General features: G+C 43.9%; 1 long non-coding RNA gene across 1 annotated transcript; it reads right to left on the reverse strand.

Moving 5' to 3' along the window:
- Window positions 1-22989: 22989 nt before the first annotated feature.
- On the reverse strand, window positions 22990-27454 carry LOC310825761. The gene is made up of 3 exons (XR_014555519.1): window positions 25834-27454; window positions 23949-24106; window positions 22990-23693 (listed from the first exon to the last, which is right to left on the reverse strand). It is a non-coding gene; the product is annotated as an uncharacterized lncRNA (long non-coding RNA).
- Window positions 27455-27868: the final 414 nt, after the last annotated feature.

Genomic DNA, 27868 nt, shown 5'->3' on the forward strand with positions numbered 1-27868 from the left:
TTTGATAACAGGCTTAGTGCCACAGGTTTCCTACATCCATTGCTGCCATTTAATACACTAACAGAAGCCACCCCCTCGGAAAAGCCACACAGAGGGAGGTGGTGCTTTTGCTAAGTCAAATGCTGCAGACGTGAAAGAAGAAATGAAAAGGGGTGCCTTGACAGGCACTGCTATTTTGCTTCCAAGAGCGGCAAACTAAGAGAGTACCAAATTTAAGTGCAACTGTTCAAGGAGCAAGCTATAAATGGTTGTGAAACAAGAGATGATATTTAATGCGTTGCCTACTTTTTGTCAGGCATTCTTCCTGAAGCTGAAATCCTATACACCTGCATGGAGCTGAGTAAACATGTATAGGATTGCATTGTTACTAATTAAAGGTGATCATCAAAGGGCTGAGGGAGAGAATAGATTACGAAAGAGCTGGCACCAGAGAACTATTTTATATTTGTGCTTAAGAGTAAATATGAACATTAGAGACCATTTACATAAATAGAGAGTTTCTGAGCTTGTTTCCATGGAAATCAATGGGACTTTTTTGCCATTTTCCTCAGGTAAAAATCCCAGGTGAAGAGGAATAAATATGGCTATAACATAAAAATGGCTATTGAAATAGGAATTGGAACATTCCTATTTCAACAAGAGCTAAATTGTTCCAGCTATTCATCACCTCCCCCTTTCTGGTTTGGTTGCAAACAGCAATTCCTGGGTAATAGACATATATGAGCATATCTTTTGTTGCAGCAAAAACATCTTACACATGGATTAAATATAGGTTTTATATATATATGTATATGTATATATTAAAGCAATAACAGGCCACATTGTTTAAAATAGTTATTTCAAATCTGCCTAGTTCACAGAAGCTAATGAGTATTTAATTGCAGGCATTTTGACGCTTTTTGGTTGCATTTATATATAGCCTTTATGCCAATGCACTCATTTATATTCATTGCTTACAATGAATAGACATGATACAAAAGGCGGAATGGGTCAAGGAAGGAAGTGGGAGGGGAAATAAGGCAATCCAGGCACTCACTAACGCCACTGTAGGAAATAGTTCTGGAAAACTGTGTGCCCAAATGGCAGTTGATCCTTGCTGTGGGGCGAGGTCTGGCTGTCTTACATCTGCCTCCTGGGAGAGGAAAACAAAATGGCGGTTGGTCCTGGTTGAGTTGCAGACTTACCACCTGTTGAAGCAAGTCAAGCAGCACACAATTACCATAGGAAAGAGGAGGGTCTCATATGGCCATTTTAAGTAGATGAAGTAACACACATTTGGCTAATCCAGGCATGGCCAAACTTGGCCCTCCAGCTGTTTTGGGACTACAACTCCCACCATCCCTAGCTAACAGGACCAGTGGTCAGGGATTATGGGAATTGTAGTCCCAAAACAGCTGGAGGGCCAAGTTTGGCCATGCCAATCCATATGACATGGTAGTTCTCAGGGGAGCCAACTCAAATAAAATATTGGGGGGTAGGGAGAGAGAGACAGGGAAACTCCGCCCTGCGTAATGGATCTCATGAAGCGGTGCACACACACCATTTGAATGGTAATGCCCATCAATGGGGGGGGGGGCTCAAATATTTTATTGGAGGGGCTGAAGGGACACCAACCCCTAGGAGTTGGCTCCTATGGTAGTTGTGGCTTAATGGGGCCTTGCAAAGCGCACACAGCCACTTAGCTCCTCCCCAGGCTTTTTTATTGCACGCCACACTGAGGTAAATGAAGGTTTGGCCTAGTGTGTTGTCAGAACCCAGGCTCATGGCTAAGCTCCCCACCCGCTAACTATGAGCCGTAGCCAAGGTCTACTCTTGACTGTTGAAAACAGGAGACTGATGACAGAGGCAAAACCAATATTGAGAGCATGGTTTCACTGATGGTTTTGGAAAAGCAGCGCTCCTGTTTATAGGGGAAGGATTGGCACCTTGTACATGCAGCTGTACTGCGTACATGTGTGTGTACACAAATATACCCTTTAAGGGCATACTTCACCCTTCCACATGGGAGTGCCATGGGACGCACTGCTGTGCACAGGTCTCAGTGTCCTGTCACTTTCCTCACTGCCTGAATCCAATTGTAAATAACGAAGACCTCCTACCTACTCAGCCAGATGACTCTCTTAACATCTTGCCCAGACACAGTTGGCATCAAATTAGACTCAACTACTAAGCTAACAGTGACTGTACACATGGCAGAGCTGGTATGTTATTAATCTCACAGGTGCTTCTGCAGCCAGATGGCCCAAGAACAGAAGTTCGTTCAACAGAGGAAATAAGGTAACTGAATATATAAGTTCCCTTCTCCATTCTCATTTGTTGATGGTTCACCTAAGAATGCTCAATGCAAAAGGATATTTATTTTAAAAGTATCTGGAGGAGTGAACATGCTCCTCCAACCCAATCGTTTTCTGAGTAAGCTAAACTTCAGAAAACTCAAGCCAATAGGCTTATTAATTGAAAAGACAACACCAGTGATTAAAGGCCCCCTTTCCCCCCTCTTACAGTGGAAAAAAGGAACTGAATAATGAAGGGACAATTAAAGAGTCAGTTCCCCAGATTGGACGATGCCATATTGAACAAGAAGTAATTCTAGGACAGTAGCCAAAAAAGGAAGCTTCTAATTAAAGACACAGCGACCCAATAGTGCTTTGTATGTCCAGACTGAACAGACTGGTGCTGTAATTACATTTTTAATGAGGGAGAAATCTCCATAAACCAGGCCGGGGGTGGGGAATGACCGGTGAAACACAGAAAACACTGGAATGCAGTGTGTTATCAACAACCTAAAATTGGATGAAGCACAATAGTTTCATGTAAGTAGAAAAGGTTTCTTATGCACTTGTGGTTAACAATCATTACAATTATAGAGTGTATACCTCGGACCGAGCATAAAAATGCATGCAGTTTTTTAAAAAGCTTCAATTATGCAACCAGTGGATTGCTGGGCCACTTCAACAAGTCCTGTGACAACACTCAGGAATGAGGAGCACTGTGTATACCATTTGCCTCGACCCTAGGTTGTTTTACAAAGTAGTCTTCCAGAGCCCGAAAACTGCTTAGGAAAACAACCGGGAAAGAGGAACAAACTGGAGAGCTGTTTGTTAGACTCTTCTGTTGGAACAAGGCTCCCTGCCAGGTCCTTGTTGCCTCATGCACTTCCCTTTCAAGTCTGGCTTTACCATTTACTTCTTTTCAAGGTTTTCTCTTTGAACATTGTGTTCTCTCTCTCTCTTTTTCCCCCCTGGGGAAAGAATGGCAGGACAGCTTCAGCAGCAGCCCTTGGTTTTAAGGATTCCCCAGCCGGATTCATTGACGGATTGGGGCTATGAATCCTATTCCCGCTTACTTTCAGTTACCTGTACTGAATTCAACAGAACCCTGAGAAGAAGAAAGATAGTTTGATGGGTATATAAGAAGCACGCATAAGTGTCCTGTTGCAAGCGCCACCATGCAGCAATGCTTGTTCACTCATGCACATTCCCAGGGCCAGCAGAGAAGGAGAGGGGGGTTGATTTACCTCCTATGTTGTAGGAAGCATTATTATTATTATTACTTAATTTATTTACTTCATAAGATTTATACACCGCTTGATTGTAATAAAACCCCAAAGCGGTTTGCAAAAAGAATAAAACAACAAAATTATCAGCAAAAAAGCAGTTAAAATGACTATTTAAAACGGTGGGTTTTTTTAAAGGTAAAAGCCAGATTTAAATACATGTCAGCATTCACACAACTGCATTTTCCTGCACTGCAGGAGGTTGGACTAGATGATCCTCAGGGCCCCTTGCAACTCGACAGTTCTATGATTCCACATGTCTGGAAAGGCTGGCTTAAAAAATAGCTCTCTCTTTCTGGCCCACAAGGCAACCCCTCCCCTCCCCACTAAGCCCCACCCCTCACCAGCAGTGCCAGATTTACTATAAGCTAAACAAGCTATAGCTTAGGGCCTCACTTTCTTGGGGGGCCCCAAATATTTTTGAAACAACTGGATGTACATTTCCAAAATATAAGCTAAAAAACAAATAACATAAAACCTACATCATTTTAAGTTAGAGCTCAATAATTATGGGGTCACGAAGAGTCGGACACGACTAAGTGACTAAACAACAACAAAATTAATATACTTCTTAATTGTATTTCAGTTCAACAATTACTTTGATAAAATACATATTTTGTTATGTGCAAATGGCTTTACATACCTATTAGGTCCATAAATTACCATATAGCATATATTCAACACAAAAAACAGTGACAATTTGTTGTTTTCAAAGGATAGCTGGACATCTCAAGGGCCCCATTACCTTCAGTAGCTGAGGGCCTCATCAAACCTAAATCTGGCCCTGCTCAACAGCCTTGCTTCACACCCTCGTTGAGTGTTTCTGCCTGCCTAGAATGTGTCCTTGACCTCTGATAATGCTGGCCTGGATGGAAGATAAAGGAGGATGTGTAAATGTGAAGAAATGAGCCACCTGTTAAAGTAGCATTTGTTGCTCTTCCCACTTTTGCCTCTGGTCCTGCCTACCAATGGCTCCTGGATGGTTGAGGAGAAGTGAATGTCGCCCTTCGCTGAAAAGAGTTCTGCACTCCTGCTATGGAGGCCTGAAAGCCGGCAGAGAGAGCAAACTGAGAAACCCTCCTTGCGTGTGGAGAATCCATGATTCTGAGGACATCATCTTAGCTTTGTTGTTTGTTGGTTTGTGACAGCTCCCTTTCATTTTTTTAATATTTTTTTTACTACTATTACTTCTACATATAGAAGCTTGGAACATTTATTTATATGTTATAGATGTCCCATGGCAGCATACTGTACATAGTTCTCTGTCCCTCCAATTCACAACAACCCTGTGAGGCTGAGGGGGGGCAAAATTCACTCCATGACCTTTGTGGCTGAGTTAGGATCTGAACCTGGGTCTCCCTAGTCAACAGTCTGAAACTCTAACCACTATACCACACTGAATCTGCCCACCACATTATTCTGCCCTGGCGTTTCATTTCCTATAACTTTTTAATTAATTAAGAAAAATTCAGCAATTGAAAACAATGTATAAAAGAGGAACTGTTTGAAATGATAAAATACAGAAATAATAAATATAGTAAAAAAAAAAATTGCAGAAAAGACCAAAGGGTACTGGCAAAAGCACCTTAAAGGTAAAGGTAAAGGGACCCTTGATCATTAGGTCCAGTCGTGACCGACTCTGGGGTTGTGGCGCCCATCTCGCTTTATTGGCCGAGGGAGCTGGCGTACAGCTTCTGGGTCATGTGGCCAGCATGACTAAGCCGCTTCTAGTGAACCAGAGCAGCGCACAGAAACACCGTTTACCTTCCCGCTGGAGCAGTACCTATTTATCTACTTGCACTTTGACATGCTTTTGAACTGCTAGGTTGGCAGGAACAGGGAGTGAGCAATGGGAGCTCACCCTGTTGCGGGGATTCAAACCGCCAACCTTCCGATCAGCAAGTCCTAGGCTCTGTGGTTTAACCCACAGAGCCACCCACGTCCCTATAAAAGCACCTTACAAAGTTCTTAAAAAGGGAAGAGTAAAGCATTGGACATTGGACATACAGTTTGGTGTACATAAGAAGGAGAAGGAGTTGTGGCGCTATAGTGTTATCAGATTTATTATATTGCATCAACCATAGTCTTTTGAATAGTGGATGTGGATTTAAGTTGTGTGAATGCCCTGACATTTTTTAGGAACCTCAGGTCAGTGGTGGTTGTGGTTGATTTAGGAAACTAAATAATGCTATTGCCAGAAGGAATCCCACAGCTGCAGCACCATCCCTGAAAAACCTGTGGTTTGGAAATATGGCCTCACATCCAAACACACATTCACCACAGACTGTAGCTCTGATCCAGCTCTGGTTGCCCACAACTAGAGTCTCCACCCCGCCCTGTGGGGTTGTGCATCCCATCCGCATCAATGGGACTTGCAGTGTGAACAATCGTTAATATATGCATTAATTGCAGAATATTTTTCCACCCATGCGGGATTGAGGCATCTGGGTGGGAAGGCCAAACATGCTTACAATTTACTGAGCATCAGAAATAACTCATGTCATCACCTGCTCTCACAGCAAAGCAAAATGTAATTGGAAAGCATGCTGCCATCAGAAGTTAATTTCCCTGTAAAGATGAGCCCAATCTCTTTCTCCCCCACTTCTTTTTAATAAAATAAGATCACAGCTGGAGAGTGCTGCAGAAGCTTCTGAAACCCCCATCAGGTGGCTGATACACATGAGACTGAATTAAATTCTCTGCAGGCTGCAATGGAAGCCTAGGGAGCGAGACAATATTTATCTATTTTTAAGAAACGAATTGGGATGTCTGATCAAATGCAAAAACGATGGTGGGGTGGGTATAATTTGAAAAGGGTGTGGACACCTTGGCTTTGAACGTGTTTCACGTGGGTCTCATGTTAACGCCAAAGGAACTTACGGCTTGGCACTGGGCTGTGATGTGATGTGCAAAACAATAAGCACTTCTGGGTGCACCTGCTCAAGATCATGGGCCTCTGGCCTCATTCACACAACACGCTAAGCCAATCCCAGTGTAGCGTGGCAACAAAAAGAACTGGTGTTTCTCTAGGGCAAACATGTGTCATTGCTAACTGCCCACCACTGCCACTTGGTAAGGCAGGGTCTCAGAATAGGCATCAGCACCAGTGGGCCCCATTGGAGAACTAGGGTGCCAGCATTGCTATGGCTAGTAAAAGTAAAGGGTAAAGGGACCCCTGATCATTAGGTCAAGTCGTGACCGACTCTGGGGTTGCGGCACTCATCTTGCTTTATTGTCTGAGGGAGCCGGCGTACAGCTTCCGGGTCATGTGGCCAGCATAACTAAGCCGCTTCTGGCGAACCAGAGCAGCGCACGGAAACGCCGTTTACCTTCCCACCAGAGCCGTACCTATTTATCTCCTTGCACTTTGACGTGCTTTCGAACTGCTAGGTTGGCAGGAGCTGGGACCGAGCAACGGGAGATCACCCTGTCACGGGGATTCGAACCGCCGACCTTCTGATCAGCAAGTCCTAGGCTCTGTGGTTTAACCCACAGCGCCACCTGTGTCCCCGCTATGGCTAGTGGCTGATGCAAATAAAGATTTTATCTATCTAGGGTGCCAGCAATTGTCCAAGGGTGCCTGGTATTGACCCCAGGCCTGTGATTGGTGTCAAATCTTGAGAGGCAAATCCTGGAGTCAACATGTATATCTGCTAGGAACTTAGGTGACTGATCAGAATGCCTCTTATGTTGGAATCAATCCTAGTTCAGTCTCGTATGTCCAAGCATCAGTGGATACTAAGGGAGGGTCCTGAATATCCAGTTAAGTATTCAAAGTTTCACATCATCTTCTGTGACACTGTGCATCACAGTGGACAACTCCCCGCTACACACACCTTTTGCCATTCTAAGAAAAATATTACACGCAGTCTATTCCCACTGGCTCAACATATGCCTACTAGGCAGGCAAAACCAAAGGGCTTTGGCAGAGGCAATCAAGTATAAAATATAAGAACGTTTCATAATAATTAGATAGCTTTAGAAAAACAATCTATTATAAGTTACCCACAGAGACAAATCAGTTGACTTGTGTGTGCTTTGATCATCGGGGTGAAAATGCAATGTGATTACTCCTTGAATTATAGCCAGGGAAATTGCTCAGCTCCATATCATTGCCAGCATTTTAATACATAGCAGTTGGTTGCATTATTAGCTAAGATAAATAGATAGATGTCGCTCTGCTGATTTGAGTGGAGCGTTTCTGATGACAGTACATTGCTCTTACACCACACCCAGTAGTGGTTTCTTCAGTGGCTTATCATCACCAGATAGTGGCTTAGTGGAACAGAAAGAAGGTTTGTGCATTTTACAACCCACTGCTTCCAGGAGGAGATTTAGGTGTGCAGCAAAAATAGTTTCCCACTCTACAGCACTGCCATGCTATATTTGTGCACCTGTAGTTCCTTGTGCCCGTGAATGTACCATTGGTTTGCCACAATGCAGATGACATGTGGCAAAGGGGTAGCCATTCATTCATTTAATAGTTTTATATCCCATGCTTCTTCCAGTCTGGAGCAAACGGCGACATAAAACAATATATAACAAGCCACGCAATAATAATTTTATTTTAAAAAATACAAAATCAAGTGAAATGAACAGTGGCAATAAATATAGAAGGCTCAACCTCAAAAATTATTATTTCATTTTGGGGCATTTCTAAAGCTATATTAGCAGGGCTTTTTTTTCCAGCCGGAACTCAGTTCTCGCACCTCTCAGGTGAGTGCCATTGCCATTATAAGAGAACAAAGGAGGTGTTTTTCTAGAAAAATAGCACTGTATATTAGTGCAGCAAAAAGAACGTCAAGTCATGATGACACTTTAAAGAGTAACTATAGCACCACGTTTCTAGCACTAAAACCTATGCCATAGTAAGTTTCACTCTTTCATATTTTTTAGAGGCCGCTAGGAACTTCAGCTCAGCCCAGGCCAGCTGGTAGCTTAGTAGATTTCCTTTCACTAAGGAGTGATGCTCAAGAACCGCAACATTTTCCACTGCCCAGGCTGCTTCCTGCTTCCTCACTGGACATGAGATTATGTGGTTGCATGCCATTCTTATGTGCACCTCACTTCTCTGAGTGGGGATAACTTTATTCCCCCCTTGTTTCCAATGTAGATCTTCACTCACCCCTTCTTCCTTGGGGGGACGGACGCCATTTTGTCATTCGCCTCAGGTGCCAACATGTCTTGGGCTGGCCCTGAGCAGTACTCACAATATTACATTAGTACAGAGGTTCATGGGCCCAGTTGCATCCACTTTCCCCCCTACCATGCAAAGATGGGATCGTGTACTGTAGACCCTTCGAGGGAAATCCGGGGGCACACAGGAAAGATAAACCCACAGCGCCATGGTCCCCTCACCATCACCAATCAAAGCCAGTTTCTGTTAGCTGTTCCTTCATCTGCTGGCTGGAGAATGTCCACAGTCCCTTCTGCCTATTGTTCACTCAGTCAGTCCATTTGTATGCTGCCTTTCTCTCCCAGCAAAAACTCAAGCAGCTACCAGGTGCCAAAGAGCTTATTGAAATCAAAAGCTTTTGCCCCTTGTCATCTGACATTTTTCTAGCAGCGGACACCCTCAAACTATTTTCTGCCTCTCATTCTATGTGACAAGCATGGAAATAACATTTCCCTTCCTCCTCTTTTTTTTCTTTTTCTTTCTTAAAGTTAACAGTAGAAAATGTTTCATGCCGTGTTCAAGAGAAACAGAGAGCAGCGTAGTACTGCACCCTGTTGGCCTGTTACATTATAGACTACACATGTAATACTTCACACAGCTTCCTTCCTTCCTTTGCTCCGACAAAACATATCAAATTAGGGGGAGGAAAAAAGGCTTTACCTTGAAAAACGATTGCACTTCCTCAGTGCCGAAATGGAAGGATATAGCAATTAAATATTAATTGCCTAATGCGCAGATTAAAAACAACACAACATGCCATGACTGGAGGACGCTTATGCATCAAATAAAGATTTGAAATGCCTGCTTGAGAAGTGCTAGGAGTACAGTGGTACCTTGGGTTAAGTACTTAATTCATTCCGGAGGTCTGTTCTTAACCTGAAACTGTTCTTAACCTGAAGCACCACTTTAGCTAATGGGGCCTCCTGCTGCCGCTGCGCTGCCGGAGCATGATTTCTGTTCTCATCCTGAAGCAAAGTTCTTAACCCGTGGTACTATTTCTGGGTTAGCGGAGTCTGTAACCTGAAGCGTATGTAACCTGAAGCGTATGTAACCCAAGGTATCACTGTAGTGCATATGGAAAAATGGAACAAGACCCCTTCGTAATAAAAGGAACAGCCAAGGTGCTGAAATCTTCATGGATGCGACTCTGCCAAGATCGGAATGTTGGTGCTGATTTATCAGCTGATAAGACGTTATTGAAAGTTCATGGGAAATGGGGAAAGTTAATGCATGACACATCACCGGGAACGAGGAAAGTTGCACCGAAAGAAGGCTGGGTGAAAGCTATTGGCAACCAACAATGTGGGAATCAGGAAATGAACAAGAGAATGGGAATAAGAGATTCCTCACTACTAACCAATTCTTTTTTTCCCCTTTTTTGAAATCATTTTTATTTGATTTTACAATACAAAATGATAAAATATTCAAATACATATCCATATACAGAGATTCCTCTGAATCTCAGAACTTCCCATCCCAACTCCCTCCCTAGAGTCCCATTTTAAACATTTAAAACTGCGTCTTCTTCCAAACTCAATTATGTGGTCTCTTAAATAACTTATAATTTTTTCCCATTCTTTTGTAAAGTTTTTGTCCTCTTGGTTCCTGAGTTACCCTTGCCATTTCGGCATAGTCCATCAGCTTGGTTTGCCATTCTTCTCTGGTAGGGACTTTGTCTTCTTTCCATCTCTGGGCTAGTAGCATCTGGGCGGCTGCTGTTCCATACATAAAAAGTCTTTTCTGGTCTTTTGGGATCTCGGTACCTGTAATTCCTAATAAAAAAGCTTCTGGGTTTTTTTTAAACAAAAGTTATTTTAAACTTTTTTTTTCCATTTCATATCATCTCCCAGAAAGCTTTTACTACTAACCAATTCTTAAGGGCATAGGCGCCAACTTTAACAAAATATTGGCAGTGTCCCCCACCTTCTGTGGAACGCACCTTCCCCTACCTCCCCTTCCTGCTCTCTTCTCACCCCCTGTACACATGCAATAAGTTTATACACACTCGTACGCCACCCGTTCCCAACCCCACTGCTGCATGCTTGCCTCTCCTACCGACCTGTCTCTCCTTCCTGCCTGGCTGCCCGCTTCCCTTCAGCAGGTCCCCTGCCTCAGACATGCTCAGAAATGGCACCGAAAGTAGGAAGGCAAGCCAGGAAAAGAGAGCAGTGCCCAGCTGGGGAGGAGGTGGCTGCCCAAGGGAGGGAGGGAGACGCCAACTTGCAGAAAATATTGGGAGGGCACGACCCCCCTAAATATTTTAAGGGGGAGAGAAGGAACCAGGGCCCCATAGAATTGGCACCTATGCTTAAGGGTTCAGTGCCTTGCATGGAAGCGATACCTCAGCGCAGTAATTTCCCTTCCTTACAATGGGCTAACTGCCCATAACGGTGGCTGCTTCCTGCTTCAGGTCTCTCACAAAAAAAATGCGTAGGGATATCCTCCTTCTAGAATACAGTGGTACCTCGGGTTAATAACTTAATTCGTTCCAGAGGTCCGTTCTTAACCTGAAACTGTTCTTAACCTGAGGTACCACTTTAGCTAATGGGGCCTCCCGCTGCCGTTGCGCCACTGGAACATGATTTCTGTTCTCATGCTGAAGCGAAGTTCTTAACCTGAGGTATTATTTCTGGGTTAGCGGAGTCTGTAACCTGAAGCGTCTGTAACCTGAAGCGTCTGTAACCCGAGGTACCACTGTACTTTAGAAGGAGAGCGCGCCACTATAAGGAATAATGCATCTAGTTGGAAGCATCCCGACGGCAGCCACCAATATAACAAGTTGGTGCTCCTGAAGTTATTCAATTATTCATGGCGATCCACTGGACCTGAAACATCCTATATGCATTTAAGGCCTCTGCCTGCCATTTCCTCCTGATAAACATTGACCCTCCCCAGGGCTTTCTCTTCACGCCTTGGCCTCTAAGACAATTATAATAATAGGAATCAAGGAGACAGATTAAGGCTTAGCTGTGTGTTAAGGAACCATTTGTGGAGTTTGCTTCCCTATCTCCCCCACCTCAACTCACCCCCTGGCCTTTCCCCACAATCTACCCAGGACTACTGCATCAGGACTGTGTATGTGTTTTTATCACTGTTATTCAGAAGGCTGCCCTCTTTTTCTGCCGAGATGGGTTTTTTCCATTTACATAATGAACATACTCCATTGGCTTGTTATCGCCCGATTGCCGCTCACAAGAATCTGGCCCGAAAGGTCTCTCTTTCTCCACCTGTGCCCTATCTGTCTCCTTTCCGTCTGCCTTGAGCGGGTGTGTCTATCCACCACTGAGCTTGTTGCCACAAACGCTCTCACTCTGTTGTTGCCATCTTTCAACACATTCCGTTTGGGCTGAGCAGAACTTGCGTTGCTCGACCGCTTGCCTCTTTATAAGCGACAACTCCGTGCTGCACAGCCTGGAGAAGGACAGAGCAGGAAAGCACACTGTCTTTGCACCTTTTCACACAAACTCAGGGGCAAAACTAGGCTTTCTTTCACCTAGGTCAAAGACTCAGTTCGGCACACACACACACCGTGTTCATTTGCATACAAATGCGTGGGCGCACGTGCCGCTCAACACATTTGTTTTTAAAGGGCATAAAAAGTAGGCAATATATTATTTGAAAACAATATTTTATTTTTTATTGTAATATTTATATTCATTCCTTGCATTTTCTTTCAGTCCCCTTTCTCTTATGTTAGGAAGGCAGGCATGGTAATATACACCAAGTCAACCATCCACCCCCCAAAGATAAGCAGTAAACAGCGCAGTGTCTTGATAAGTTCCTCTGAAGCGACTTTTATTTCAGAGTACATTTTCTGGAGCGCTATTAGGCTGGAGAGACCAAGTGGTTGTTTCATGTGTGGGTGCATATTGTTAAGGAAAGGCAGTTCCCACTTCTCCCCATAGCTACAAGCTCAGCACATCAAGCATTTACCACAGGAAAGGCTCTCCTCAGTGCCAAGGTGGTGGTGGTGGTGGTTGTAACTGTGGGAATTGTTATCTACTAAGCTTGGATCCTAGAACAATAGGCAAGTAGGATCCTAAAATGCAACAACTGATTGGCTTGCAGGAAAAGACCAATCAGGCTCCAGGAGGGAAGCAGAATCAGCCAATCAGACGGGACTCATTGTGTAAATAATGTTTATAAAAGCCTGAGGTTTGGGGGGCAATTCAATCACTGTTTTACAAGAGCATGAAATAAATAAAGAGCATAAAATCACTACAGGACTCTGAGTAAATTTCAGGAATGATCAGGCACACACCAGGAAGCAAGTTCTAATGAACTCTGTAGGACTTACTTTGAGTAAAATGCTTAGGATTGCAGTATAAGACTGCACAGTCTTTACACAGTTACCTAGGAGTAAGCTCCATTGGATTCAGTGACAAACGCCTGCTTTTCAGTCTTGCATTCACCGGTCAAAGAGGGCAAAGGCTCTACTGATGATCATTTGCTGCCCTGGATGTGAATGAAACATGACAGTCCTCCCCCCTGCCCCAGCTTCCATAATTTAAAGACAAACTTTATTTGCTTATGCATGCACTGCAGCCCAGCTCTAGGCAGTCCGCCGCTCGTTCTTGCGTTGGGTTTTGTATATAGGATATGACTTAGGTCTTTTCCTGCAGGGGCTTATGCTGATCACTGTTGCTGTTTTTGCATTTTGAAACCACATTTTGAAGACTGAATGCAGAGTAGCAAATGAAACTTATGTTTAGTTGACTGCATTGTTGACGCTTTATTCTCTCATACTAGTTACCTATTCACTCTCCCCTCGAATATCATCTGAAAAGAAACTCATCCTGAGAATTCATTCTGCATTCTCAAAAGCTTTCCAGCATTTATTATATATTAATTGCCAGAATAAAAAGCCTTGTCTTGCGGCCTCTTTGTTTCACTCTGCGATGGGTATTGTCAGCTGGTAACTTAAGGCTGCAATCCTAACCCTATTTATCCAGAATTTAAATCCCACTGAATAGGACTTACTTCTGAGTAGACATGGTTAGCTTTGCAATGTAAGAGAATGCCATCACTTTTTATTCCCTTTTACTTCTGACTTCCTACAATCTCATGTCCCTACTCATATCTTGAAAGGAAACGTCATAGCTCTGTGGGAGAGCATGTGCTTTGCAATGCAGAAAGTGTCAGGTTCATCCACCAGCATCTCCAGGTAAATCTCAGCTAGCCTCCTGACTGGAATATTGAAGAGCTGCTGCCTGTCAATGTATATAGCAATGAGCTACATGGACCAATTGTCATGTAGCACCTTCCTATGTTCCAGATCATTTCTGTTATGTACAAAGCTTGGATCCTAGAACAATAGGCAAGTAGGATACTAGAATGCAACAACTGATTGGATTACAGGAGAAGACCAATCAGACTTCAGGAAGAAGTAAATCAGCCTATTAGGCTGGTAGGATCCTAGAATGCAACAACTGATTGGCCTGCAGGAAAAGACCAATCAGGCTCCAGGAGGGAAGCAGAATCAGCCAATCAGACAGGACTCATTGTGTAAATAATGTATTTTAAAGCCTGAGGTTTGGGGGGCAATTCAATCACTGTTTTACAAGCTGCAATAAAGAGAAGGAAGTCACTACAGAACTCTGAGAATATTTCAATTTATATGGGGTTCCTCCAAGGAGTCATCCTGATTTGCTTGCCCAAATCTTGCCTGGTGGTTGGACAATGTCTGCTCTTTCTCAAGCATTCATTCTGATTTGTTTACAGGGCAGTTATATGACAATGAGCATTCATCCTCACTTGTTTGCAGGGTGTTTACATGTCTGCCTGTGAATCATTTGTTCACCCAATGCTTATCAGTGCACCTCCCCATCACTTTCCAAACCACAAAAAGTCAATTTTAAAAACGTCTTTGTAGCTCTAGGGAAACAGAACGCTTTAATTGTGCAAGCCTTAACTTCTGGTTGTGCACTTGAACGTTTCCTGCAGAAAACACTTATTTCTGGAGTCACTTATTTCCACTGAAGAGACAAAAAATGTAGCTACATTAAGACATTAAAAATAATAATCCAAGCTTTGAATATTACCCTCCCCTTTCAATCACTCTCTAATGGCTCTTTCTACCCAGAGGCTATGATTACTGCTTAATGAACATAGCTTAACTTGCTTTGCTTTAATATTTTGTAAGTATTTAAATGATCCCAGTGCAGGTGGGCAGCAAGAGATTTGCTGTGGTTAGCTTGGAAATGTACACATAGTTCTATTACAACACTGGTGGCTTTTTAGGAACTCAGATCTTATTGTCTAGCAAATCACTTTGTATATCTTTTAAGTTCCTGCAGAGTTCCCTAAATTTGTAATGCATGGTGCCACTGCACAAAAACGACATTATCTGCTTCATTCTGGTGCTGCTCCTCTTGCATGCGAGACAGCATCTTTCATTCTCTCTTGTATTCAGCCATTAAATCCAAATGCCCCTCAAATTTGTCTGCTGGCCTGCTCTTACTAGAAACCAACCCTCCCTGTTATACAACCCCTGAGCCAAGGAGATAAGTGCATGCCAGAGGGGTGAATGCTCTAGTTATCTCTCGCTTGGATTACTGCAATGTGCTCTACATGGGGCTACCTTTGAAGGTGACCCAGAAACTACAACTAATCCAGAACCCGGCAGCTAGACTGGTGACTGGGAGCAGCTGCCGAGGCCATATAACACCAGTCCTGAAAGACCCGCACTGGCTCCCAGTACATTTCTGAGAACAATTCAAAGTGCTGGTGCTGACCTTTAAAGACCTAAATGGCCTTGGCCCTGTATACCTGAAGGAGCGTCTCCATCATTGTTCAGCCCAGACACTGAGGTCCAGCTCCAAGGGCCTTTTGGAGGTTTCCTCACTGTGAGAAGTGAAGCTACAGTGAACCAGACAGAGGGCCTTCTTGGTAGTGGTGCCTGCCCTGTGGAATGCCCTCCCACCAGATGTCAAGGAAATAAACAACTATCTGACTTTTAGAAGACATCTGAAGGCAACCCTGTATTGGGAATTTTTTAATGTCTAATGTTTTACAATTTTTTCTGTTCTGTAAGCTGCCCAGAGTGGCTGGTGAAACCCACCCAGATGGGCGGGGTATAAATAATAAAGTTGTTGTTGTTGTTAACTATACAACCTTTAGAAGACATCTGAAGGCAGCCCTATATAGGGAAGTTTTAAAAATGTTTAATGTTTTATTATGTTCTTATATATGTTGGAAGCCTCCCAGAGTGTCTGTGGCAACCCAGTCAGATAGATGGGGAATCATCAACATCATCATCATCATCATCATAATCATCAGAGAAATGTTAGAGGGTATGGTTTAGGGAGTGCAGCAGGCAGCAGTTGGGTGCTGGAGGAGAGGAGTTGGTGGGTGATGAAGAGGGAAGAGAAGGGAAGGGAAGGGAAAGGATGTGTATGGCTGGTGGTCTTTTGAGAAAAAAGTTGTGCATAGATGTATGAGTTATGCTGAACTGCTGAACTCCTTCAGCTCTTTAGAATTTCAGAACTTCAAAGACTTCAGGAGCATCTTCCTTCTAAGAAATCAAGGCAAGCAATGTGGCACAGATACAGAGAGGGAGGACCCCTGGGAAAACATGCACTCGAAGAGTCTCTCTTTCCCTTCAAAAAATGGGTCACCGATTCCCTTGATGTATGTTGACATGATGCAAAATAAATGCAGCTAACCATAATAAAAACGCCATATCAGCAAGTCTGCCTGATTTTCAGGAAGTGGAAACAAAAGCCTAACTTTTACATTCATAATTTAATGCGGCATCTTCATATTCCACCACTAAAAGCATGCACCACCCCAGACACAAACCCCCTGCACCTGTAAATCGATATGAATGGCCGTTTTCAGAATTCCAACCCCTCGAAGCCCTTTCTCAGTTGCTATTAAAATGCAGCACTGCATACATTTACAGCGCAGACCTATGGATGTCTAGTCAGAAGACAATCAGTCCCCTTGAGTTCAATGAGATTTACTTCTGGTAAATATGCTTAGGATTGTGCTGCTAAATTCCCTAAGTTGTCGCAAATACTTTGTTAAGACCAATGAAAAGGATGAATAACATTCCTGGCAATAAATGTTGTTGTTGTTGTTTCGTCGTTTAGTTGTGTCCGACTCTTTGTGACCCCATGGATCAGAGCATGCCAGGCACTCCTGTCTTCCACTGCCTCCTGTAGTTTGGTCAAACTCACACTGGTAGCTTTGAGAACACTATCCAACCATCTCGTCCTCTGTCGTCCCCTTCTCCTTGTGCCCTCAATCTTTCCCAACATCAGGGTCTTTTCCAGTGAGTCTTCTCTTCTCATGAGGTGGCCAAAGTATTGGAGTCTCAGCTTCACGATCTGTCCTTCTAGTGAGCACTCAGGGCTGATTTCCTTAAGAATGGATAGGTTTGATCTTCGTGCAGTCCATGGGACTCTCAAGAGTCTCCTCCAGCACCATAATTCAAAACCTGGCATAAATAGAAGCCTAGATAGCTTGGGTATCTGACAAAATTTCTTTCCAGGCGCCCAAGTCATAGAACCATAGAATTGTAGAGTTGGAAGGGACCCTGAGGATATTCTAGTCTAGTCCGGGTCCCTGCAATGCAGGAATATGAAGTTGTCCCATGCAGGGATCGAACCAGCAACCTTGGTGTTATCAGCACCACGCTCTAGCCAACTGAGCTATCCATTGTTTATCGGTGTGGTGTAGTGATTAGAGTCTTGAACTAGTAGCTGGAAGCCAATGTTCAAATCCCCACTCAGTCATGAAGCTCACTGGGTGATGTTGGGCCAGGCATAACCTCACAGCCAAAAATACCTTCAAGGGTTGTGAGGACAACATGGGGAACAGGAAAACCATCTATGCTACCTCTCCTTGGAGGAAAGCTAAGATACACATGTGTTGCTGTTGATGATGATAATGAAGATAATGCTGGGATATAAATCAGTTGGCTGATTATGCTTTCTATAGTTAGCTGAGAGTGGCTTCTTGGTGGTGCTCGATTATTGCAGCAACTCAAATAGAATTGAGTTCAATGGGACTTACTGCCAGGTAAGTGGGTATAGGATCGCAGCCACTAACCTGGAGGAAAGTGCCATTGGACTCAGCAGGTCTTACTTCTGAGTAGGCAATACTGTATAGAAAGACACAGTGAATGCGGCAATTCTGAGCAGTGCAGGCATGCAAAAAGATACTTGTTCCATCAGTCTAGCAAACTCCATTTGGCAAAAGGGGGGAGTCTGAACGAAAAATCTCCCTTGACTAGTCTTTGGCAACAGGGAAGGAATAGCGAGGGACATGTATATAGCAAAATTGTCTTTGTCAAAAGCATTAACTACCATAAAGCTTTCAGAACCGAGTGTTATGAGTCCTACCAGTAGGTGGAGTGAGGTGCCCTTCTCAGCCAGCAGGTTTTGGGGGGCAGCAACAAGACGATGGAGGACTGAGCTGTGTTGACCATTCTGCCTACACTAGAGATGTGAAGGCCCTAGAGAAAATCAGAAAAAAACGTGGGGGGTGCCTTTCCGCATTTACCTATGTTTCTTTTCCCCAGGTTGTTGGGTTTTTTTTTGGAAACGAATAATAAAAAATGAGAAAAACTTCCCCCAATTTTTCTGGGGGGTTCTTTGGGGGTGGAGCTTCACATCTCTAGCCTCCACAGGATCCTGTAAGGCCGGCAGCCTTCAGGCTTGTTGAATCTACTTTGAGCTCTGGGTAGGGACTATGCTCTTGCAGTTTACAGAGGAGTGGGGTATATGTTATCAGATGTGCATCTGATTTCCAAATGAGCACAGAAACAAAAACTACAGGAACCCCATCATCTCTGCTTTTATGAGCTGTAATGGCTTTTAAGTCGCTGGCTAAGCATAACATTTGATGGTTTTAATGCTTTACAGTGAATTTGGAGAATCAACTAGGGAGACCACTGGCCCAGCTTCTTTGTAATATAAATTAGCTCCAGTAAATAGCTGCAGTTACATTTGATTTAGCCCTTATCAGTGCTAGGGAAGAGGGTGCATGCATTTAAAAGGTAATGGAATGCTCAACTCTAGACATCAACCTGGTGAAATCTAGAGCCAACAGTGCAGAAATTCAGCATCTTATTTTGTTGCATTGCTTCTTAAAATATAAATTGGTTTGGTTGTTTTGCTTTGACTCGAACATCTTTAGAAATGCTTCCATGCCACAGAAAAAATATTGCAGCACATATTTTAAGGGCATGAAGAAGTGCATTTCTGCCAGTAGATGGCAAGAAATATACACATCACATATAGCAGCATTTCAGATTCTCAACTGAAACATATCAGGGCATCGTCACATGGCAGATAAAATCCATATTTCAATCCATCTAATAAATCAAAAGATCCACACACATTCCTTGCAGTGAGACATTAATTCATGAAATTGTGCTCTTTCTCTCCTTTTCGGTCCCCACTTTCATGTCAGCAGTGGTGATCTAGAGGGCCAATTCATGGTTGCATGAGCTGGGAAGGAGTTCGCTGTCACTGGGAATGGCAAACATTGACAGAAACAGATACTGAGGGAGGAAAGGAACTGACACAGTGCTAGGACAACTTTATGGAATCCGATAAATATATTTCATTTTGAGTTCTAGGAAAATATTTTGGACGCAACCATGGTTCGATAGTTTAAAACTTGTTTCAAATAAACAAATTAGAACTCGGAGTAAACATACGTAACAGAATCCAGTTACAGAAACAGATTAAATAATTTCTAGTACAAAGTCAGACAATCACAGCAAATGAATCATAGACTCATAGAGTTGGAAGAGACCACAAGGGCCATCGAGTCCAACCCCCTGCCAAGCAGGAAACGCCATCAGAGTACTCCTGACATATGGTCGTCAAGCCTCTGCTTAAAGACCTCCAAAGAAGGAGATTCCACCACACTCCTTGGCAGCAAATTCCACTGTCGAACAGCTCTCACTGTCAGGAAGTTCTTCTTAATGTTTAGGTGGAATCTTCTTTCTTGTAGTTTGGAACCATTGCTCCGTGTCCGCTTCTCTGGAGCAGCAGAAAACAACCTTTCTCCCTCCTCTATGTGACATCCTTTTATATATTTGAACATGGCTGTCATATCACCCCTTAACCTCCTCTTCTCCAGGCTAAACATGCCCAGCTCCTTTAGCCGTTCCTCATAAGGCATCGTTTCCAGGCCTTTGACCATTTTGGTTGCCCTCCTCTGGACACGTTCCAGTTTGTCAGTGTCCTTCTTGAACTGTGGTGCCCAGAACTGGACACAGTACTCCAGGTGAGGTCTGACCAGAGCAGAATACAGTGGCACTATTACTTCCCTTGATCTAGATGCTATACTCCTATTGATGCAGCCCAGAATTGCATTGGCTTTTTTAGCTGCCGCATCACACTGTTGGCTCATGTCAAGTTTGTGGTCAACCAAGACTCCTAGATCCTTTTCACATGTACTGCTCTCAAGCCAGGTGTCACCCATCTTGTATTTGTGCCTCTCATTTTTTTTGCCCAAGTGCAATACTTTACATTTCTCCCTATTAAAATTCATCTTGTTTGTTTTGGCCCAGTTCTCTAATCTGTCAAGGTCGTTTTGAAGTGTGATCCTGTCCTCTGGGGTGTTAGCCACCCCTCCCAGTTTGGTGTCATCTGCAAATTTGATCAGGATGCCCTTGAGTCCATCATCCAAGTCGTTGATAAAGATGTTGAATAAGACCGGGCCCAAGACAGAACCCTGTGGAACCCCACTAGTCACTCTTCTCCAGGATGAAGAGGAACCATTGATGAGCACCCTTTGGGTTCGGTCAGTCAGCCAGTTACAAATCCACTGAGTGATAGCATAGTCAAGTCCGCATTTTACCAGCTTCTTTACAAGAATATCATGGGGCACCTTGTCAAATGCCTTGCTGAAATCAAGGTAGACTACATCCACTGCGTTCCCTTCATCTACCAGGCTTGTAATTCTGTCAAAAAACGAGATCAGGTTAGTCTGACATGACTTATTTTTCAGAAATCCATGCTGACTATTGGTGATCACAGTATTCCTTTCTAGGTGCTCACAGACTGTTTGCTTAATGATCTGCTCCAGAATCTTCCCTGGTATTGATGTCAGACTGACTGGGCGGTAATTATTTGGGTCCTCTCTTTTCCCCTTTTTGAAAATAGGGACAACATTTGCCCTCCTCCAGTCTGCCGGGACTTCGCCTGTTCTCCAGGAATTCTCAAAGATGAGTGCCAGTGGTTCTGAAATCACATCTGCCACTTCTTTTAATACTCTTGGATGCAGTTCATCTGGCCCTGGAGACTTGAATACATCTAAACTAGCCAAGTATTCTTGTACTATCTCCTTAGTTATTCTGGGCTGTGTTTCCTCTGCTGAATCATTTGCTCCAAATTCTTCAGGTCGGGCATTGTTTTCTTTATCGGAGAAGACTGAGGCAAAGAAGGAATTGAGGAGTTCAGCCCTTTCTGTATCCCCTGTTTGCATTTCACCATCTTCTCCTCTGAGTGACCCCACTTTTTCTTTGTTCTTCCTTTTGCTACGAACATACCCATAAAAGCCTTTTCTGTTGCTTTTAACCTCTCTAGCAAGCCTGAGTTCATTCTGTGCTTTAGCTTTTCTGACTTTGTGTCTACACGTGCTGGCTATTTGTTTGAATTCCTCTTTGGTGGTTTCCCCCCTTTTCCATTTTTTGTACACATTCTTTTTTAATCTTAACTCAGTTAAAAGTTCTTTAGATAGCCACCCTGGCTTCTTTAGGCACCTTCCATGTTTCCGTCTCATTGGTATTGCCTGAAGTTGTGCTTTTACTATCTCCCTCTTAACAAACTCCCAGCCATCATGAACTCCCTTTCCTTTTAGTATTACTGTCCATGGGATCTCACCCAGCACTTCCCTAAGTTTTATGAAGTCGGCTTTCTTAAAGTCAAGAAATTGAGTCCTAGTATGCTTGGCTGCTCCTTTCCGCTGTATAGTAAACTTCAGAAGAGCATGATCACTCGCACCTAATGATCCTTCCACTTCTACCCCACTAACCAGGTCATCAACATTGGTTAGGACCAGATCTAAAATGGCTGTTCCTCTTGTTGCTTCTCCCACTTTCTGGACAATGAAGTTGTCTGCAAGGCCAGTGAGGAATCTGTTTGACCTTATGCTCTTGGCTGAGTTTGACATCCAGCAAATATCCGGGTAATTGAAGTCCCCCATTACTACTATCTCCCTTCCTTTTGCATGCTTGGCCATCTGTTCCAGGAAGGCATCATCTATGTCCTCTGTTTGGCTTGGGGATCTATAGTAAACTCCCACAATGTTATTCTTCTCTCCCTTAATTTTGACCCAAATGCTCTCACTTTGGCTTTGAGGTTCTAAATCTTGGATCTCTTCACAGGTATACACATCCCTGACATATAACGCCACTCCTCCTCCTTTCTTGTCTGGTCTGTTTCTCTGAAATAGATTGTATCCCTCCATTATTACATTCCAGTCGTGGGACTTATCCCACCAGGTTTCAGTGATGCCTATTATGTCATATTTAGTTTGCTGTACCAAGAGCTCAAGCTCATCTTGTTTATTACCCATGCTTTGCGCATTAGTGTACAGACATTGAAGTCCATTAATCATTCCCCCGTGTCTCTTATTTAAGGATTTTTTCCTCCCATCACTAGGTCTGCGTGCTGTTTGCTCCATTCGGTCTATGATTAAATGATCTTAGAAGAGTCATTTCCAGTTTTGTACGGGCCAGCATAGCCTGTTCCTTCCCAGATGATGGCACCGAACATGGGTTCAGGGTGGGCATATCCGTTTGGCAATCTTTTAGAATGCAGTAAAAATCAGGAGAACTGTAAAAATGAAACAAAACACCTTCTCAAACCCCCCCCCCCAATCAGGCAACGCTGGGCCTGCAGGACACTTGAGGCATCACATCCCCCGAGTGCCCCCCAGCTGGGGGGCGCCTGGGACAGATGCGGCAGCTCGGGTGCCCTGCAGGCCCAGAGCTGCCTGGGGCAATCCATCCCTCCCACACCCCTCTAGCTACACTACTGAGTAGTACCCCATAACCGAGGGGGTGCTCCTGCTTTACCTCTAGGAAGTTTTATTTGGGTTTAGATGGCTTTCACTCAAGGTAGAAAGCATGGCTCCTGTGTATATTCAGCAATTGTACTAGTATCAATCCATGTGTATTTTGCCCATGAGGTCAGTGGCAGAGAGAGTTAAGACAGGAAACAGGAGTTCTGAGTGGGTGGGATTCTTATTTAGTTGTCAATATTCTCCTGTTTCGCTGCCAGAAGGTTTTGGAGGTGGGGGGGGGAAGGTGGTGAGCGGGCACAAATTCACCTTGGTCAATGGAGGGAATCCCCTGACTTGATGTTTCATATTTTCCGGAGGCTTCGTATATATTTAATCCCCTGGTGGGCTGGGGTTGTGTGGGGTGGGGCTGGAGGTGCTACTTCAGAGGGCTGGGTGTCTGGCAATATGGAGGGTTGGGGGTGGGCAAGGGTAGCGGGTCAGGTAGGGTGGGACCCCTGCCAGCAATGCTGGGCAGGGGTCTCCAGTGGGTAGGGAGGGAAAGGTGAGAAATCGTTGCCCACCTATGTGGATGCGAGCCAGATGGTCCTGCTAACGGCTCGGGGTAATCCACATGGGGGGGCAGGTAGAGGGGTGCCAGCCTCTGCCCAAATTGGGCTGATGGCTTTGGCAGGGAGGGGGGCTAGGGAGGGGGCACCTGCCAAAATAAGCTTTCGGAGTGTTTTTTAGGCCTTTCCTCAAGGGTTGTTTTGTTCCCTCGGGTGCCTTGGGTGCCCCCTTTCTCCACCTTTTCGGCTTCATTTTTGGCCTTGTATAATTTTCTCTTTGGGGGGTTCTTTTTGTGGGGGTGAGGTATGCCTATCCCTTTTATGGCCAGGTTTCGCCTATCTTCTTTCCCACAGACAGGCAGGCTTTTTCTGAAACACTCAGGGATAGGTTCCAGGGTCCTCCTCCATCTCACGCCTTCACCCAAGTCTGGAAGAAAAGAAATGAAGGTACAATCGTTATTTTAAATGCAACTGGTTTGTCCATAATGAAGTGTCTTAATTTATTCCAATGTATTATATCCCTATTTAGAGCTTTCCAAACCACACTATAATTAAACTGATACCACTTGTTCAAATTCTGGGTAATTTGCATCCCCAGATATCTAAAACTTTTCCTGGCTATTGGAATCTTCAACATTGCTATAAAAGTCTGTTGTATAGGTTGGTGTGTGAAAAACATTACCTCTGCTTTCTTAAAAGTAACTTGCAATCCTGAGACCCTGGAGAACTGTTCCAATTCTGTACGTAGTATTTTGCCTGCTGTGATACGGTCAGAGGTGCATAAAAGTATATTCTCTGCAAAGAGGCCTGGATCTTGTTCATTTCTGTTTGCAACCACTCCTGTATGAGAGAGGACATTGATTAGTTTGCTTTTTAATGGTTCTAGAATTAATACAACTACGAGGGCTGACAGAGAGCGTACTTCCTTTGAAACTAAAAGGCCCCAACCTTTCCACATAAGGGAATTACTCCAACCTCTTGATAATTTTGGTTTTACTTTTTCCCATCTTTTCCAGGTTTCAAAGACTTGTTTTGAGATAGAGAGGCCAGGACTGGATGGGTCCAAGCCCAGGAGGCTGCACCTGGACTATCTGGAGGTGAGGTGTTCTATATAATTGATTCATAGGTGTGGCCATTGCAAAGTCCCTGTGCAGTGGCAAGGAGAGATGTCTTTTCCCCAGCTCCTGTTGCTGGAGGTTCTAAACAACTGGATCTTTGAAAAGGGTTGTGGAAGATCCTAATGGCTGGACTTCTTTTGCCCCCTTGACGTCTTCCTGATATCCAGTTGCTTATGATCCCATTGAGAAAGAATCTTTCTCCCATCTTCCCCCTCTCTTTTACGTGGATGAATCACCCTGCCCTGCTGCTGTTGCCATAAAAGATTCTGTCTTTCAAGATGCTCTGCTATTTCCCCTTCTTTTCAGGGAAAACATGAGGGTGATACCCCCAAGGGGCCCTCAAATGCACCCCGCTCAGTGTTAATTCAAGTCAGCATCCATAATGGGAGCCCCTGGAACTGGGGTTATGTGAACCTGTTTCCAGCTGTCACCACAGTGACCTCCAAGATTCTAACTGGCCAGAGAATGTTATGATGCAGTGATGGGCAGTTGGCCTTAACTGAAGTGCAAGGATAGAAAAGATATCCATTAGGAGAAGAGTAACTGAAGTTATGACAAGTCTGAGTCACAACAAGCCCTACGATACACTCCTCCCCTGGTTGGTACCCCCCAATTTTGACTGGGTTAATCTGGATACCTAGTGAAGTCACAGGCACCCGCTAAATCTTACACCTGATATGCTTACCTGTTTCTATAATTCAGTGAGATAGGGGTTACAACAGAAACAAAGACCATCATTCATCTAAAGAACAATTCCTATTTTAGGCTCTCTCATGAGAACAGAATCTAACTCAGGCTTCGTCAACCTCGGCCCTCCAGATGTTTTGAGGCTACAATTCCCATAATCCCTGACCGCTGGTCCGGCTTGCTAGGGATCATGGGAGTTGTAGGCCAAAAACATCTGGAGGGCCGAGGTTGAGGAAGCCTGATCTAACCAAAGTGCTTTTGGTTCTGGATCAATGTGGATCATTCATGGATATTTATCTACTGCTTTTCCTCCCAAACTGATGTTTTGTGTTGTTGCTGCCTGGAAACTCTTGGTTTGTAAGCTGCTTTGGACAAGTGCAATGTAGATTGACAGTAGTACCAAAAATAAAGGTGATTTTGAAGGAGCCTCAGACTTTATTGGCATATCTAGTGAAAGATATATTCAAGACTAAGTCCCATTGAAGGCCACTGAATGGGCCTTAGTCATGTCTTATCTAAGCCCCATGCGGGGTACTAGGACCTTGACTAACTGGGGTAGCTTTTTAAGGGCATCTCCCTTTCTCCATTTTCTTTTGCTGTCTATCATAGCATCCACTTGTATGTATCTTACCGTCTCTAAGTTATCCAATGATTTAATCCATTCCCCAGCTATAAATCCTTAACTTCTCAGCTGGCTTCTCTGTCTGCTTCATGGGTCAATGAAGCGGAACATGTGAACATCACGATGGCACAATTTCCTACCTGCCATGTTGATAGGAATGCTGAAGTAACACAAATAGAGAGTGCTGAGAGCACTCCTCGCACTGCTTACTGATCGAGCGTCCGGTAAGAAGTGAGCAATGGAATAGCGATGATGCAAAGTTGTTTCTTGCTGTTTCTACGGTAACCCTGCAGAATGTAAGGAAGGGGCTAGGAAAATATTAGAATCCGAATCATATGATGTCAACATGAAAGGTGGAAGAACAATCCAGGAGTGAGAAAAGGGTGATCAATTCACCCTCCCTGGTTGAGCACTGATCTTCACAGGCTCCCTACACATTTTTAAACATAGTCATCTGATTTTTCCTTTGGGCTTTGTTTGAATGTAAGACCAATGTATTATTATTTTTTCATTATTAAGTGACCTAACCCCTTCAGATCCAAGGCTCTCGAATGTGGATGAGTATGCAGATAACCCACTTGCTACCTTCCATAGAGACGGTGTTGGAGAAAGAGAATTGCATTCTGGATATGGTCAGCTGAGAGGAAGTTGTAGGAAGTAGTCAAACCATACGGTTGCTGCCTTTGTAACCTATCAAACAAAAAGATAGACAAAGGGGGTATTCGAGCAGCGCCATAGCTGGGTGATCTTGCACCCCTGGCAGAATTGTCCAGATTGCAGCCCCTAGCCACAGACAAATTAGCTCTTCTTTCTGCCTCTCTTCCAACCCCACCACCACCACCCATTCAATTCTTATGAGGCAATAATCAATATTTTTATTTATAGACATATTTATGGACATTTTTAAAGCCGATTTTGCACACACACCCTTGCCTGCGCCCCCAGCGGGAGCCTTCCTCGCCACCCCCTAGCTACGGCCCTGTGTTCCTGTAAAACCTAAACTACAGTTGTACCTCGGGCTACATAGGCTTCAGGTTACAGACTCCGCTAACCCAGAAATAGTACCTTGGGTTAAGAACTTTAGTTCAGGATGAGAACAGGAATCGTGCTCCGGCAGCGCGGCGGCAGCAGGAGGCCCCGTTAGCTAAAATGGTGCTTCAGGTTAAGAACAGTTTCAGGCTAAGAATGGACCTCTGGAATGAATTAAGTACTTAATCCGAGGTAACGCTGTACTCTACTTGCTGAGGGTACACAGCATCAGCTACATTTCAATATGAACTTAGTGACGGGCCTAGTGATAATCGCTCGGCTGTGGGGCGTGAAGGCCGCTCCCTACAAGGCCCTTTCCACCTGGCCTAGGGGGCGAGGCCCACACTCACTAGCCCTACTATGATAAATAAGTATTCTGTACTTGACCTCCTTTGTAATGTTTTATTTTGAAATCTTTAAGATAATATTTTAGTTTTCTGTTATGTTGCTTTGACTGTATGCTCTATATTTAACTTTCTTCAGATTGTTTTATTTGTGTTTTATTGGTTTCATATGCTGTAAACCGCTTTGAAATATTTCTTACAAATATAATGCAGTATAGAGATTACTTAATTAATAAATAATATTTGTTTTCTGGATATTGTTTAAAGGATGGCACAGGTTGCCACTACCTTGCCAAAACTAAACAGGTCTGGGTCTGGTTAGAGCACTGATGGGTGCAGGAACCACAAGTATGTCATCTTGGCTTCCATGAGGGGGGAAATTGGGATAGAAATGTAAAAAATGAATAAATAATAATAATAAAATGTGTTTGTTTGTTTTCTATTTCCATGCAACAAATGGCACCACACGCAGTAGCGGATTCTCAATTTAACTGCATTTTGAAGTTACACTTAAGACGTTGGCTTGGCTGTTCCTCAGTTTTACCTGAACTTATTTACTAACAGAGAAGTGGTAGCATGACCCAAAGTCCTTATCGCTGGTAAGAGTGGAAATTGCCCTGCACATTAATGTTGAAGGGAATAGTGCTTCATACAGCAGTTGAACTCATTTTCAAATGCTTAAAGATTTTCTAACTCATGAACTGAAAAACCTCCTAACCAGGGGGTGAGAACCCAGGAAGCTCTAGAGGGTTTAGGCAGAATCAGAGGCACTGCCTTGGGCCAAATATTTGTGGGGCTCAGT

The sequence above is a fragment of the Podarcis gaigeae genome (genome assembly GCF_964106915.1).
Source record: "Podarcis gaigeae genome assembly, chromosome: 10".
Classification (NCBI taxonomy): domain Eukaryota; kingdom Metazoa; phylum Chordata; class Lepidosauria; order Squamata; family Lacertidae; genus Podarcis; species Podarcis gaigeae.